Genomic DNA, 17577 nt, shown 5'->3' with positions numbered 1-17577 from the left:
GCGTGCAGGCTATCGTATATTCAAGCGAGCTATTGCATATCAGGAAAAAAAATCTCATAGCGGAAAACGGCGCCCCGCTGTCAAAAGAGAAACAAAAAAAATGAGAAAGAAGAAAATAGAGGGCAGAAATTCCAATAAATGACTACATTGACGCTTCTATTCAGTCACTGGGCAAGCGGAATAAGCTGGTGGACTCGTTCAGCGCGCAGACGTCTGCTGAATGCTTCTAAAGGACATTGGGTGGCAGTCTTGTGGTGTTTAGATTTTGGCGTAAAATGTTATTTTACTGAATAGGACTCGATATGTACGCGTTTCTCTGCTTAACTTGACAGCGAGAAATGTTACCGAACATAACGCTCTGTTAAGAGGAGCTATTGCCCTGAGGCACTTGCAATTTTCCTGTTGAAATGCAGCTCAAACACACAAATACGGTTATGAGGCAACGGCTGAAACATTCTGAATGAAGTTTGTTGAATTAGAGAGAAAAAGTGAAATTCTAGTGATTGCTGGCACGAGATTTTAAATTAAAGCATTATCACTAAATTTGCTGTAATCGGTAAGTAAACAAATTCAGCAACGAGCTTATGATAAAGAAGAGATGAATGCGTCAGCATTACGACGCAGCTCATTGAGCTCCCGAATCTATGATTTAAAAGTGCAAAGGGCTGTTTTAGAGTTTACTCCACGCATTTTCTGGCTCCTTACGGAGTGAAGTGTAACTGGTGGGGGTCTGGAGCAGGTTACCATCACTCACCCTACATACATACATACATACATACATACATACATACATACATACATACATACATACATACATACATACATACATACATACATAGATACATACATACACACATACATACATACATACATACATACATACATACATACATACATACATACATACATACATACATACATACATACATACATACATACATACATACATACATACATACATACGTTATTGTACATTCTTCAATTCCTTATTTTTGCCACGTGAATGGCTTCCCACACTTCACACACATGCCGTAATTGCTACCGTCACACTTCTACTGCTAACACAATAAAAATAACAGAAACATTTGGTGACAGGTAACTCTCAGCCAAAGACGGATATCGCAGTTCTGGGCGCTACATTCGTTAAACCATAACAATCGAACCAATTTGGTATATGAATTTCTAACGCGTGAATTTATTGTTCATGATGATATTTCGAAAGTCCTACTCACCTATTCTCAGCCTATTGAAAGGGATATATGAAGGGTATTGGAGTGTTTACAATTCGGCATTGTCTACAGAATCGTGATATCGTGTTTCACTGCAGGCTTCGAGTTTTAAGCTTGACAGTTGTTTTCACTGTAAATGTTTCAATTATCAACAAGATTTAATAGTACATGGTGACATTACTAAATTCCTACTCGCAAATTCGCAGCATATATAAAGGGGTCTGTAATATATGAAGGGTATTGGATTGATGTTTAGAATTAGGCATGGTCTACAGAATCGTGATATTGTATTTCACTGCAGACTTCGAGTTTTAACTTTGACAGATGTTTTTTACTGAAAATGTTTCAATTATTAACATTATTTAGTGAAAGATTAGATTTGTAGATATAAACTTTCTTCAATAACCAGATTTTAGCTTTCTGTCTTGAATGCAACAAACTTCATCAAATTACGTGCAGTGGTGATGTCATGTACCTGGACATAAGCCCCGAAGCTCCAGCTTTCTCTTCAGTTGCTTGGGTTATTTCATCGCATGGCATGTCCGCTATACTCCCAGACTTAAAGTAGGCATCCGTTTCAAGCACATGGTCGGTTATAATTGTAGTGTAAAGATAGCGGACTGGTCACGTTTGTTGACGTGCGGTGTGGTGAAAGATGGAGCCGTGGACGTTTTGGTTGGTAGATAACATATACTGTGACCAAGTGCTATGTCTTACACTATACAAAGAGAACGACGTACACGTCACAAATTAACTAAAACACATGTTGCACATTCGGGCTGTCCCTACGCTACAAGTCCTTGCTCGCGCTCACGTCCTCGTCGTCTTTAGCAGGTCGTGCGGACAATTTGATCGCTTATCAGGACGTAGCGCGTCGACTTGACGAAGTGCTGGGTGAGCGGTTGCGGCGGCCCGAACGTTCAGGAACGGCAATAGATCAGGTCGACCAGGAACAGTACTGGGTGGAAACAGTCGCGGGCGGGGGTGGTTGCCACACTGATCACCGACATCCGCAAGAGCGCGAACGGCCTGGGGGCTGCCCAGCGGTTCACCCGGGTAGCTCTCTCGAACCCCAGCTTTTGGTACACTGTGTCGAACCAGTCTTCTTTTCCCTGCGTCCCCAGGGCTCGAGATTGCCACCTCCTGTTTTTCTTTTCTTTTCCTGCCACCCCCACCTCGTGCTCTCTTTTGTCCGCGACGCGCCGCACAGGTAGTCACTGTCATCGTCGTCGTTGTGTTGCACCACAATAATATATAAATTATATCGTACGATGATTAGCTCACCTTGGCGTGTTGGAACATGACTAGAGAGTAAAGGCACAAAGCAGAGACAGGTGCAGAAACGGCAACGCACAAAAACTCATATATCTTATCAGTTTCGGAAATAAAGTATCAAAGGTAACTGTACAGAAGGTATTGCGCCATATTTAAAAGCAAAATAACTCAGACATAAGGTGGCAAACAAAATTGGTATGCTGCAAAATAAAAAATTACATAATGACTCAGCATGAGCGCCAAAAATGCCTTCGCATTCATTTTTTCATAATATCTTTTTTCGATACAGTCACTGGGTTCGCGATGTATTAGTGTGCCTTCTTTAACCTTGTACACTGCTAAATATGTTGTTTTTTTCTGTCACATGAGTGCGCTCTAGTGATCGGATGTAGTGGTGGTTCCGGCACATGGTGCTCAATGCACATGTTCTTCTGGATTCAGTTCTCTGTAAAGGAGTGACGCAATAAAATGATGTCAGTTGAGAGTAGCGCGTCTCCTGTCGTCTTTCTTGTGTCCTTTGTTTTGCGCTAAACAAAGTAATTATGGATTCACACTAACCAGCTCGACAACGCATTGTGCTGAAGCTGAATGGCTCGCAATAGGCTAATTTCGATCCTCTATTTTCTGGTAAGGTGAGTATTGATGACGGAAAAAAAATTCGCGAGAAACTCAGTGGTTTTGTCGAAGTATGCGCAAGCATTGTGTCACTTGCTCGTCTTCGCGCAGCCCGGTGTCATTAGAAATCTTATCAAACTTGATCCGTTCAGTATAAGCCCTTACCAACTCTTATCGGTCATTAACAACCTTATGAAATGAAATCCGAAACTTAGCAGCCCTTATCGGTTGTTATCAACCTCATGGGACGCGATCCTACCCTTATTATCCCTGATCTATCTTTATCAGCCTTATCGGACATGCCCCGACCCGTCTCAACTTTTCTCGTTCGTGAGAAACCTTATAAGACCTTATAAACCTTATCATAATGGCTCCGACCATTAAAAGCCCTTATCGCTTTTTCGCACCATACCCATAAGCGTCTAACCATTATCAACCGTGATGAGAACCATATAACCTCTCATCGCTCCTCACCATGCTCTCATTGCCTGGTTGTCTGTCTGTGTCGAGACGAGAAGTGTGTGAGCCCTCAGCAATCGCTGGCATTTAGGTCCGTGAAGGAACGCCCCAACGGCAGGCACATGCGGCAACCACCGTAATACATTGGGGATGTGGTTCGTTTGACAGTGAAATTTCGCTAAATTATAATTTTGCTGATGTACACCATGGGGATGTGACACGTTTAACAACGAATTTTCGCTAAATCGGCATTTTCCCAATGTCTAGAGTGCTCACAGTCGGGTTCACATGTGGTCCTAGAGAGGGATTTTATTCCACCATCTCCAAATCTTTCAAGAAATTTTTCATAGAAGTTGTTGTCCTTTGAACTTAATTTTGTGTCGCCGGTACAACACATTGATATGGTTCAGATGTATTAATACCCTGCAAGCATGGGTGTTTAACTCAGTGTAAGACACCGCGCTTCTTAGAGTCGGGTCGTAGATTCAAAACTCAGCACCGGCAGCGTTTCTCGTTTCTAACTTATTCTGTTATAAATGCGTAAACATTTCTATGCCCGGCCAACGAGGAAACCCGTCAATCCATCCATCTGTCACGTAAGACGGATCGCGTTAAAGAAATGGGCGTCACCTCGCTCATCAGTGAGTTGATAAGGATAATAAGGACTGATGAGTGGTTATGTGGGCGTCATCACGGATGACAGTAGTTCGACGCAGAAGGTTAATGTGCTAAAGAAAGATTATGGCTTATAGTGATAGAATCGATTCTGATAAGGTTATTCAGCCCCCATAATGGTTGATAAGGGTTGCAACAAGCCCGATAAGGTTGATAAAGAACGATAAAAGTTTATAAAGATTGGATCATGACCTACAAGGTTGATAAGAATCTGATCGATTGCGATCAGACCAATAGTACAGATAAGGGTTGATAAGGCTCTAATTGAGTCCGATATGGTAGAGAACAACCAATAAGGTTTGTTATGGGTAGGATCTAGTTCGATAAGGTTGATTAGTGCCGATAAGCGCTGATAAGAGTTTCTACTGGTCGGATCAAGTTTAATAAGATTCATAAAGGGGCACGGCACCGCATGTGAGATGACGAATTCACACAAGCTGCTCTTGCAGGCTACCTGTTCCTGGGCGCTTTGCTGTGGTCTACTGAGTTCATGTTCACCGGATTCTGGACTTCTGTTTCTGCCATGGCCACCGACCGATTTCGGACGGATCTAGCTATCGCGTCTGGCAACAAGGCATTGCTAGGCTCTGCACTACCGGCGGCGGATATAAAAGCCATCGAGACATCGGCGGCTTCGAGCACGGCACCGCATTTGAGATGACGAATTCACACAAGCTGCTCTTGTTACCTCTCTGGCGCTTCATGTGTGAAGAGCAGCGATTACTGCTTGTTAAAGGTGCCATGCCCTGTAGAGTTGCCAGATGTACTGAAACGAGCGCTGGCTACTTCGTCTGATTTATGTTGTGTATTGGTGGAATTGTTGCTCATGCCTTCTGGGGATGTTGAGCCCAATCCTGGTCCAATGACCAAGGCTGAGGCTGAGGCTTTTGCTGGCGTCGTAGATAGGATTTCTAAACTAGAGGAAGGACATGCAGCACTCGTTGCTGAACTCAAAAGTGCTAGAAAGGGGGAGACTGCTGCGCTAACAAAATTAACCAAGCTTGAGCAAGGCAATGTTCTTTTACATGCTGAACTTAAAAGTACTAAAGACTAGCTAGCAGCCGTAAGAGCGAAATCGAACTTCTTATCGCAAGGATAAGGCCACTAGAAGTAAGGGCTTCGTCGGGGCGCTCGGCCAATTCAGCCACGGGAGCCGAACTTCTGCATGGTTTTTCTAATCTGCTCGTAACAATCACCTCTAGGTGCGAAGACACAGAGAACAGGCTGCGACGATCTAACTTGCTTTTTCAAGATGACTCAGCAGAGGATTGGGCAGCATCGGAGAAGAAAATAATAAAGTTTTGCGCAGAAAAGCTGGGCATAAACATAGCTGGTGCACAGTTTGAACGTGTACATCGACTAGGCAAATACAATCAGGCAAACAAAGGCCCCTCATAGCAAAGTTCACATTCTTTATAGACATAGAACAGCTACTTGCCGCTGCACGTAAGCTCAAAGGCTCATCATTTTTCATACGTGAAGGTTCCTTGTTTACCACTCCCCAAGCCAGAAGGAAAGTCATAGAGTTTGCTAAGACGCAAAACAAACCGTATAGGTTATCTGTTCATAGGTTGCGTATTCGTACAACGGCATATGCCTTTGATATTGGAACACAATTGTTGTGCGGCGGAATAGATAGCATGAGAGGCGCACGTGCACTTACGATCGTCAAGAACCGCGATCTGCTCCCATTAAAACACCAATATCACTCTCATTTACTAACATCCGAAGCCTAATATGAAAGCATAAAATTGGTTTCTTCCTTCATTGAAGATTCCGATTCTGACATAGTAATTCTCACCGAAACCTGGCTGCATCCATATATTTCTAATAGCGATTTTTTTTTCCTCGCCAGCACACACGATATATACCGGCATGACGACATTGACAGGCGAGGTGGTGGCGTCATTCTTGCGATTAAAGAAAAATTCATTACATCTTGTTACGTTAACTCGGACTCAAATATCGTGATCGTTTGGACCGGCTTTCTAACCCGTTCTAAGGAGGTACTCATTGGTGCCTGTTACCGTCCTCCTGATTCACACCAAACATTTGCCACCGATGTTCACAACAGTATTGCGACTGCAAATAAGGCCTGCCCAGCGGATATAATTTATCTATTAGGGGATTTAAATTTTCCACACATCGACTGGGCAAAGCTTAGCTCGTTCTGTCGAGTGTCATTAGATGTCATTAATTTAACCCTAGACTTCAACTTCAGCCACACTGTCAACCAACCCCCTCGCGGTCCCAAAATCTTTGATTTAGTACTTGCAGCCAGCCCTGAAACAGTTCAGGAAATAACATATTTTGATTGTTTTACCGAATATAATCTACTCCAACTAACCCTTAGTACTTAATTACCATATACGGGTATAGCAAAAAAAAATAATTCGAAACTATAAAAATGGTGACTATACTACCATTAATGCTAACCTAGATTTTTTTTCAACAATGCATTTCTCCCTTCCTTTTACAGTAGAACGGTCGTGGAAAACTGGGTACTATATCGAGACAAATTACAATCAGTAGTAAACCAGTACATCCAATTAATCACAATATCCAAGGATAAGTCGAACCCATGGTTGACCAGTTTCCTTTGGCGTCTTCGAAACAAAAAGAAACGCTTATACAATAGTTCTAAACAATTGGACACCCCGTCGGCTTGGGAAAAATAGAGCCAGCATTTCAAAAACTACAACTCCGCTTTATCTGCTGCCAAAGATAAATATTTTTCACATGACCTTCCATCTCTTCTAAAATCCAACCCTTAAAAGTTCTGGCAGATTATCTCTCCGAACCGCGACACTAATCACGTTTTTTTTACATGATAGCGACTACGTGCCCCTTCCAGACAATGAATGCCCTTCATTCTTCAACGCATATTTTTCACCTATATTTACTACTGAAGATCACTCCACCCTACCTAATGTTCCCGATTTGGACTATCAGTACATGACGCCCATCGGCATTATTATCGACGGCACTGTATCGCTTATAAACAATCTTAAGTTATCGAATTTTTGTGGCGTTGATGAGAATAATTCCAAAATACTAAAGAACACCGTTATGACTTCTTGCAAAATACTACATTACATTCTCAGACAGTCACTAACTTCAAGAGCGCTCCCTTCAGATTGGAAGACTGCGAAAGTAGTTCCCATATTCAAAAACGGTGACAGATACTCACCAGATAACTACCGGCCAATTTCGCTCCCGTGTATTTGTTGTAAAATGCTCGAGCATATAATTGTATCTGACATGTACAATTATCTGGAATCAAACAACTTCTTTTTCACTAATTAGCACGGGTTCAGGAAGGGTTTTTCATTTGAGACACAACTTTTAGAATTCACGACTGACCTGCATTTAGACATGGACCATAATGTACAGATTGATAGCATATTCCTTGACTTTTCCAAGGTGTTTGATCGCGTAGCCCATTGCCACTTTATTTGAAAGTTAAGAGCACTAAGATTGGATTCGTTGACACTAACTTGGCTCCGGAACTTTCTTTCTAATCGCCGGCAATTTACAATCGTTAACAATTTTTCTTCGCTTCTTTCCTATGTCACTTCCGGCGTACCTCAAGGTAGCGTTCTTGGGCCGCTACTATTCTTAATATACATTACCGATCTTCCTAATAACTTAGCATAACGAGTGCGAATATCCGCAGATGAATGCATTATTTACCGCGCTATAACCAGCCCCGATGACCACCTCATACTTCAAAGTTACCTGTATATTATTTTGGATTGGTGTAACACTTGGTTAATGACTCTTAATTCGTCTAAATGCAAAATAATGTCCTTCACTCGTAAACACTCAATCTCTTATTTCCAATATAATGTTATTAATAAGCCGATTTGTACAGCTACTTCCTACAAATAATTAGGCACTAATCTCGCAGCAAGCCTTTCCTGGACCCATGACATTGCTACTATATGTGCTAATGCTTCGAAATCACTGGCGCACTTACGCCGAAACCTACGTAATTCGGCCTTTAACATCTATAAGCTAGTTTATCAGACGTTTGTTCGCCCCCAGCTCGAATTTGCATCTCTAATCTGGTCACCCCATCATAACAACCTAATCAGCTTATTAGAATCAATTCAAAATAGGGTCGCCAGGTTTATCTCATGTAACTACACCTACAATTCAAGCATCTGACAAATAAAACATGATATTTCAACTCAGCCACTAAGTACTCGACGTGCTTTTGCCCTCATATCATTATTTCACAAGTACGTTCATGCGGATAGGAAATCTTCTTTACGGCTTCAAGTTGCACCATTCACATCTCGCAGATTACATAATCCCCTCCGCTTCACACGCATCTACGGGAACACACATGCATTCAGTTGGTCGGCGCTTTCTCGTACCATTCAATTGTGGAACGCTCTTCCTGATTTCATGGTGCCCGAACCTAATCCCAATAAATTCCGCCAGCTTATCAGTTCCTATCCCACCGCCTAACTTCAATAAAGTGCATGATGCTTTTTCGTCTTCTTGCAGTTATATGTGCTCTCTTGTTTATGAGCTCATCGTTTTGATTATTATTCTTATATTTCTTTTAGTATTGTTTAGTATTTGTACTGTAGTGGCTACATGTTTTTTTTTCATTGCTTATTGAAGGAACTGTATCCTTTGTCTTTTTCTAATGTGTACATTATGGACCCTGTTTTTTTTTACAATATTTTAATGCTTGTATAAGATGTGTATAGATTTTTCCATTGTCTATTAATAATGTATGTCGATTATGTTTTGTTATATGCCCTATATACTCTTTTAATCCTACTGCAACGCCCCTCTTACCCAATGCCTTATACGAGGCCTGTAAGGACCATCTTTAAATAAAACAAAAATAAAATCACAACACCGTGCTGCGTGGAGAAGAGCAAGCAGCACCATTTTTATTCATACTTACACAACTCGGGGATGACTTCCTGCGTGCATTTCTTATATAATATTCTTTTTATAGTGATTTATCTTATGTGGAAAACGGACAGGCTTCCTCTCTGGGTAGACATAGAAATGCTTTAAATGCATCGTTTATGAGAAGAAGGGAACACAATATTTATAATTAGACCTAGCATGTGGGGGATCTTATAACACGCTAAATAAACTTACCGTGTTCACTTCAGAATAGGCGGAACACTAAATTAAGTCGGCTCCTCGAAGTCAAGTAAAAGAAAAACCATTATAATTTGAATATAACTCACGGGATATCTCTTTAGAAAAACTAAAAACATTTAATGCGCCCCAGTTAAGTCAAGCTTGGCTACTGTCATTCGCCACTAGATACCACAAGTTCCATTCTTGTCTGAGTTGCCAGCGAAGTCGTCCTTGTCAGACGCTTCGCAGGCGTCATCGGCTACCCAAACAGCGTGGTCATCGATGCTGTCGAGTGCGTTAAACGTGCAGCATTTCTTCTATGCCGTTAGAATATTCTTCATCCTGGCGTTATGGCGGGGGCACCAGCGGGACTCCCTTAGCTCGGTACTTCTGCTAGCTTTGTTATAATATATACGTCGATAGCTCATACTGAATAACGTTTTCTAGAAAAAAAGGTATCGACCTAATTTTATTTATTTATTTATTTATTTATTTATTTATTTATTTATTTATTTATTTATTTATTTATTATACAGTCCCACATTCGCTCAGAGAGCATTACAGCGGGGGGGGGGGGGGGAATAATGCAGTTGTAAAACAGTGGTAATTAAGGTTACATAACAGGGAACACGGAGACAAATAATGCAGTGCAGGCAGCATAACTATCTCCAATATAAAAGAGGAAAAAGAAAAGATAAGGACTATATGTACATATATACTATATATACATATATACATATACTATATGTACAAAGCGGGCGTTACGAGCTATTGGGAAAATACAGTTATTGCGCAGCTGCTGGCCCTTGTTTAGGTCTTATGGAATACTAGAAATAAGTAAACTGCACACATACAAATTATGTCTGGAAATATTACGCCAGTACAAACTAGACAAAATAACCTTCGAAACCACCTATCACACTAAACTTAGCACATACGAACTTAGGAAACAATGTATGGAAACACCTCGTGTACGCACTAATTACGGTTTTCAGAGGTTAGGATGGCAAATTCCTGACTTAATTAATCAATACCCTATTATTCTGGATACTGTACGCAACACTCCCTCTACACGTAAATACAAAATGTTAATTAAAGCAATGCTCATAAATGAACCTTAAAGGTGAAAACTGAACGTATACCTATCACTAGTGTGTTTTGTAAGTACTGCTATGGTTGAATTGTGTTTTGAAGTATGCTGTTTGTTTTTCCGCCGAAAGCCTGTGTTTTGTAAGGATGTCTTATATATTGTGTAAAAAATATTGAATGTGTGTTCTATTATGTAATGCTCTTTCTTGATTTTTGTAGCCTGTGGTGCCGCCTGTCATCCGGGTGGCGTGGCCTCGTCAGGCAAAGTATGCCTTTTGCCACGTCACCCTGGACAACCTTTTCGTTGTCTTAAATAAATTCTGAATGAATGAATGAATATACATACATGCACATACATGGGCATGCATAGATATATAAACACACATACGGACATATACACTCTCATAAATATATATAGTAAAAAAAAACACATGAACTGATCACATGTCACGCAGTTCATTGAAAAAGGCTGAATTTGATGTTTTAGAAACAGTGTCCTCAGGCACAGTGTTTCATTCATTGATGGCTTTTGGAAAAAAAGAGTACTTTAACAAGTTCGTTCTCGACTTCATTGTTCTTACTTTTAATGTCTTCACGGCGATAGGATATGTAATGCAAGTTAAGCATGTATTTTGATTTATTAATGCCAGTATTGTTGTAAAAGATCTTATGAAAAAATGTGAGACACAAGCAACGCCGGCGTTATGCTAACGTAGAAAGCGCTAGGCTTATTTTCATTTCTGCGACGCTTCTAGATCTGCAATAGCTCCCAGTGATAAAGCGTGCCCCTCGGTTTTGTACGCACTCTAAGATGTATTTAAGGTTGTCGTGATAAGGGTCACATATCGTTCACGCGTACTCAAGAATGGGCCTTACGAATGCTGTGTATAATAACTTGATTGCCAGAGGACAGGGGTGAGAATTCCGGGCCAAGAACATTAGTGTGTTATCCCCTTTCGTGGCAATCTCGGCAATGTGATCCTGCGAAGTAAGATCACTTAAGAAGAGAACGCCGAGGTATTTGGCCCCTGTTACACTCGAAATGGTCGAATTATTCAGCCTGTAAGAAAGGGAAACATCAGCTTTTTGCTAGTAGACACACGCAGTTGCATTTTCATTCATTTAATGTCATGCACCAAGTGGCACACCAGTTCAAAATTTTATTAAGGTCATATTGAGAGGGGGGGGGTGGATTTTGCTTTCACTTGGGTTGTTTTTCGAGCAGTAAACAACGCAGTCATCTGTGTACAATCGTAGGTTCGACTGGATGTTTTTAGCAATAGCGTTAATAAACATAAGAAATAATACCGGGCCCAGAACAGACCCCTGCGCTACTCCGGACGTGATTGGAACAGCTGATGAGCAACATCCATTTACCATTGTTATCTGTCTGCGATTTACAAAGTAGTTAATGCACAAGTTTGTTAGGTCAGCGGAAATCTTTAAATGCTGAAATTTGTGTATTATACAAGCATATCGTACCCGATCAAATGCTTTTTTGAAATCTAAAAATAAACAGTCAGTGCTAGTACACTGATCTAATGCAGTCGTTATGTCGAAAGAATGCTCCATTAACTGTGTGTCACAAGAAAATCCGGCGCGAAAGCCATGTTGTTCTGCGTAAAAACGTTTTGCGAATTCAGGTGCCTTATTAGGTTACTGTATAGGACGTGTTCGATAATATTCGAACCGACAGTTGAATATCTATGGTTGTTGCTACAGAATACTTGCATGATCGAAATGAGTCTCCATTTATGTTTTGCACTGAAGTATGGAGCCTATAGTTTTTCGTTGAAAAGAACGCCCCCTCCTTCTTTTGAGTTCCGAATTTCCCCTTTACAAGGTACACCGCCCATTCTTATGTACTCTTAAATGGGTGGGTCATTAACCTTAGTTTTGTATATGTCACGGTTGAGCAGTAAGTACTCGTGGAACAGAGGCGCGCTCTGAGGCAAGGTTTATCGAAATTGGCCGGACTAGCATACCTTGGGTGTGCTAATTCGCACTGGGACGACAAGGACAGTAGGAACGTGGAAAAGTTAAAGAGGCAAAGGTGGGATGAGAAGCTGAGAATACTATGGTGTTGGACCGCAGCTGCACAGGCGGTCATTTAATAATGAATATGGCGGTGCCGTCACATGCCGGCAAACAATACTTTATTGAGAAAAGCCTAAAATCTGGGGTTTCTCATGCCACACCTTGATTATGAGGATGCTGCTGTGCTGTACTCCGGACTAATTGAAACAACCAATTTTTTTTGTTACATACGCGCAATGAACGGTAGAGGGCATTTTTTCGCATCACAACACCATTGAAATGAGGCCTCCGTGGCCTGATGCGTCGCGGTGCAGAGCCATAGCAAGTGAGCTACCGCGGCGTATAACACTTTCCCGAGTCACTATAACCTCAGAATAATTGATATCGCTTTATTACCATAGCAGTTTATAGTGACGCTCAAGTGAATTGTTTTTTCCATAAAATGTCCAAAATATTGGAAAACTGCTCTTCTAAAGTTGCGAAGTTTAGGATCACCAAGAGCAAGTACACATTCAGTCAACGTACCTATACTAGCTGTTAATATGGAGGCAATTGTATCAAATAAGTCATTCACCATTTGCTGTTCTACGTTAGTCTTCACTTTAGTTACCTGCTATGACTAAGAGGGCACATGCCAATTACAGAGAGTAAGACCCGCTACAGGTGATGTGGCCATCTTTCATAGTTGGGGCCTAGTTTGGCAAACTGCATTCAGTGAAAAATATTACACCATTCGTTTTTTGTTATATATTAGGCACATTTGAATGCGACTTTCATAAAGCTGTTCTCCATAATATAGTTGTCACGAAGGACCAAGTATATTCATCATCTCTCCGTTTTGCTCAAACATGCTCTCATCAATTTGCAGGTGCGGATTATCATCAGGGGTAATTATTTTTAATGGCCCATTTATAACGCTCCGTAAACATTCAAATAATTACGCGGCATATAACTGCCCAAGAACTTATATTTCCCTGAAGTTTTCTTGTCTGCTTCTATAGCTCTGCGAGTTTTGTCCATCCTCACTGAGCAGCAAAATTATTGGTTTTTTAATATTTTCTTGCACTTATATTTAAGGAAAGTATTGTGGAACGGTCTCGCTGCACTGCATTATCGTAAAGGCAGGGGAAACGGCCACCACTGTCTTATTTGTGCATTGTTGAGGTCAGCGTAACCTAATGGCGCGCTGTTTCTAACTGCTATATAATGCGAACTTAACGAGCTGTTATTCTATCATTCTTTTCCACCTATGTGTGTTTTTGTACGTTCGCTGCAGACACTCCTCCCCAATAAGGCCATGTGACTCCTCCAACATTTGCTAATGAATCTACGGGGAAGAGACTGCAGAAAGTACTCGGTCTTTAAAATAATATCAAAGGGCTTATTGGCCAAAGGATTGATATCACAATCTCTGCGTCAGTATACCGTTTTACTTTGAGGACTGTTTGTAGATAAAATAGCACAGTTCCTTGAGATATTGTATTCTGTTTGCGCATTGTGCTATTGTTCTCCTAGTGTGGCCGCTCTAGCTTCGCATCGGAACTTCGATTTCTTTGTGTCTGCGTATGGAAAGTTCCCAGAAGTAATCTTGACGCTGTTTCCTATGTTATCTTTTTATTAAAAGACACAAAGTTTGCTTTCTCCGCTAGTCAGCCTGCAGACCATTCACGTAAAATTGTCACATTTTTTACGTGGTGTGGTTAAGAAACAGATTCTTTCGGTATGCATTTGCCGTTTTCTTTATACATGAAATGAAGAAGTACGCTATTGTATTGCGATACCCTTGAGCAAGCTAACTTTAACGATATCCCGAAATACTGACACGCACGCACGGAGTCACACTTGGGTTGACGCAATATGTTAGTAGAAATTTCCAAGGAACAAATATATCATCTGAAAACAAAGACATGAGCAATATGAACATATATAGCTTATAAAAACACAATATGTGAGCAACTTAGAACAAACAAGAACTAATGGTTCCTGAATATCATTACTTTGATAAGACTTATAGCCCTCTCTTAGGAAAGCAGGAACATTAAGTGTTCAGAGCAGTCACTTGTTCTGATGCATTATTCCGTCCTTTAATAAGTTCTTGCTTTAATAACTGGTATTCAAAAAATTGCTTCACCATATTTCCCTGGATGCTTGTGTAATTCACATTTTACTCACACTGCCCTGTTCGCTATCGCACGAGTGGGCGTAAAGTCCCGTACCAATGGTTGCGGAAAGTAATTTATTGCCTCTGCTGGCACATGGCAAATCAAGAGAATGAGATTGTGCATAGGAATCATTGAGTAACTTTTCAATTGATGGTTTTGTATTTAATGATCGTGGCAATTATGACCTGTCGGTGAGCCATATTAAAGACTCTGAATAGCGCAAGAGTGTGAGAAGAATACGGGAAAGTTCGTCTGCCCATTAGAAGGTCATAAAAAGAGGGTTTGTAAACAGCTGTTGCCGGAACGCACTTGACAAGTCTTGCACACACAAGATGCTTGTCAGCCTAGAAAAAAAGTAGTCCGCTGCTAGCTACCCAATACATATTCAAACACCTGTAGCTGAGCTGGTGCTAAGAAGAACGCAAGAAAATAACAGTGTTGCAGTGATTCCCTACCTACACGAGGTTTCCCATTATCACAAGAAGTTAGGCGAACTTTCCAAAGCTAGATTCGTTTTCTCTGCGCCGTGCAAACTGAGTAACCTGTGTCGTTTAAAATTCCCTGTTGATGGAATGATTATGTGTAATAAAAGACACAGAGTACAGTTTGTCAGTTGTGTCTACAACGAGGTTTTCAAGATGTAGTTGTCCCTTGGTAAGCAGTGCCTAGGTCGATGGGTCCATGCCTCAACGTCTGTCTGAATGCGCATGCAAATGATGTCTGAAATGAAAGTGATCATTCGCTGGCACTTCATTGCCTAAGCTGCAATTACAAGTCTTCTTTTGATGCGTGGACTCTTCTCTGCAAAGGTTCTGACTGGCTGACTTGTGAAATTATTGAAACCAATCTCTTCTTAGGACTCCGTCCAGATTGTGTCAATACTCCCTCAGTTGTTTTCACTAATATTGACATCAACGTCCTTAAAGTGTGATATAGTGCTTTCTTTGCAGTCTATATGAGCTGCTGTTTACCCGAATAAAAATTGGAAGTTGGCACTCTCTTTCCCGCATTCTTCACGTTCTTGACCTATTCAGTGTTTCAGAGTCATTCAGGGTATCATTGGAGTTGAAGCATGTGCACAGCTATGCGTACATTCTTGCAGTGAACCAGTAAAATGGTAATGCGCTTACTGTAACGTAGTGGCGCTGTCAATAATAAAAAATAAATTAAATTCTCGGGTTTTACTTGGCAGAACTACGATCTCATTATGAGGCATTTCGTAGTGGGGAAAGTCCGTATCCACTGTGACCTCCTAGGGCTCTTTTATGTGCTTAAGTGCGAAACGTATTTTCTTCGACAGCAACACATGCTGACGCAAAGGGTTTCTCCAATATATGAAATGAGTCGAGTGAGGTAATGGCCCTGTGACGGCGAAGGCCGAAGTTCGGGACACGTGTGTTACGTGCACGTGAGGAAAACATAGAAAGGATGGCAATGATAAAGGAACGAATCAACGAGTGGGAAGGCATAAAGGTTAACGAGTCGAGCATCCGGTTTGTTACCCTGAACTTCGTATATATAAGAAGTTTAGAAAGAATAAAAAAAAGCATATAGTGGTCAGCACAGTCAAACTTCCATGTGGATTTTAAGTACTACAGGGTGTCAGAGCTATCACTTTCATAATTAAAAAAATAAATTGCGGTGGCATACAGCAGACCATGAATTGGTCTACTCGAAGAAGCAGACATTACTTGCACAAAAAAATTTAAATGCATAATTGAGTTATTCAGAAATATTACTAATAAGGATTCGGACTAATCGCACTTTTGACTCTAGACACTAACTCTAATTTTGATTCTACCCTGTGAGACTGCTATGTACATCCACTTGAAATGAGTTATGCTGATTACAGCACCTGCGGCATATGCCCGGCCCAACTTGCAGTGAAAATGAAGCGTCTTCCGTATACTCTCTTAAAACGTTGCTTTATGCATTGAAGCCCAGTAGTACCTGGAAAGCCAATGCATTTTTCAGCAAAGTTCAGGAATTATTGTCTTGAAACTGGCGTCATCCTGACAATTCGTTCTAAGCAGATCCGCCTTGTAAACTCTCCCGCTACAATTTATAAATTGCAATAAGAGCCATAAGGCAATTGGTCAAAACGTTTATCAGTGAATTTTTGTTCATTAGTCGCTTATTCATTCCAATCTTTTGCGCAAGTAATGTCCGGCCCTTCGAGTAGAGCAACTGATGGACTAGTGTTGTGCGGCCTGTCACAGGCAATTTAAAAATAAATTTAATGAGTTCGCTCAAACAGCCGATATATTATTCAGCTTTATCCACCGATAACCTGCAGTGGGTATCAGGAACGCATTAAGAGGCAAACAAAACAAAACACACCGCCGGAATCGCGCCGCAGAAATACGAACATTTACTCAGGGAAGAGTGTCCTTAAAAGCTACATAACCCGCGAACAGTTTTTGCACCAGTAACGGGTGAGGCCGCGTGCTTAGGGGTTTATTTTCATAAACGCTCTTCAATTAAATCGGCTCAATACCATGTGAAGAGATAGGCTCGCTGTATCATATCGTGCATGAGTGGTCCAGAGGCACTCACTGATTTCCTCAGATCTTAAGGGCCACATGTCAGTCTATAATAAAATTTACTGCAGAGAAGTTAAGCGAATCCAACGCACATGTTTGAATCCATGTGAAGCGCGAATCTTTGAAGAGTGTTTCTGCCTAGGTTTCTTGTTTTTCGAGCTAAGGTTGGCGCACAGGCTAATGAAATTACTCCATGGGTAGTCTCAGTAATTTGTCATTTGGCATTGGTTAGGTGCTGTGTGGGTGTTTATCATACATCGTTGCGCCGAAGGAGAATACTGACATTGTCAATTAAAATACGACACCTTGCACGGCGGGATATTGAGATCTTCGAACGCAATGCGTCGTAATTATCTACTGGGAGATAAAACGGTGACG

This window comes from Dermacentor variabilis, chromosome 8 (assembly GCF_050947875.1).
Source record: "Dermacentor variabilis isolate Ectoservices chromosome 8, ASM5094787v1, whole genome shotgun sequence".
NCBI lineage: Eukaryota > Metazoa > Arthropoda > Arachnida > Ixodida > Ixodidae > Dermacentor > Dermacentor variabilis.
Note: the sequence above shows the minus strand (reverse complement) of the source record.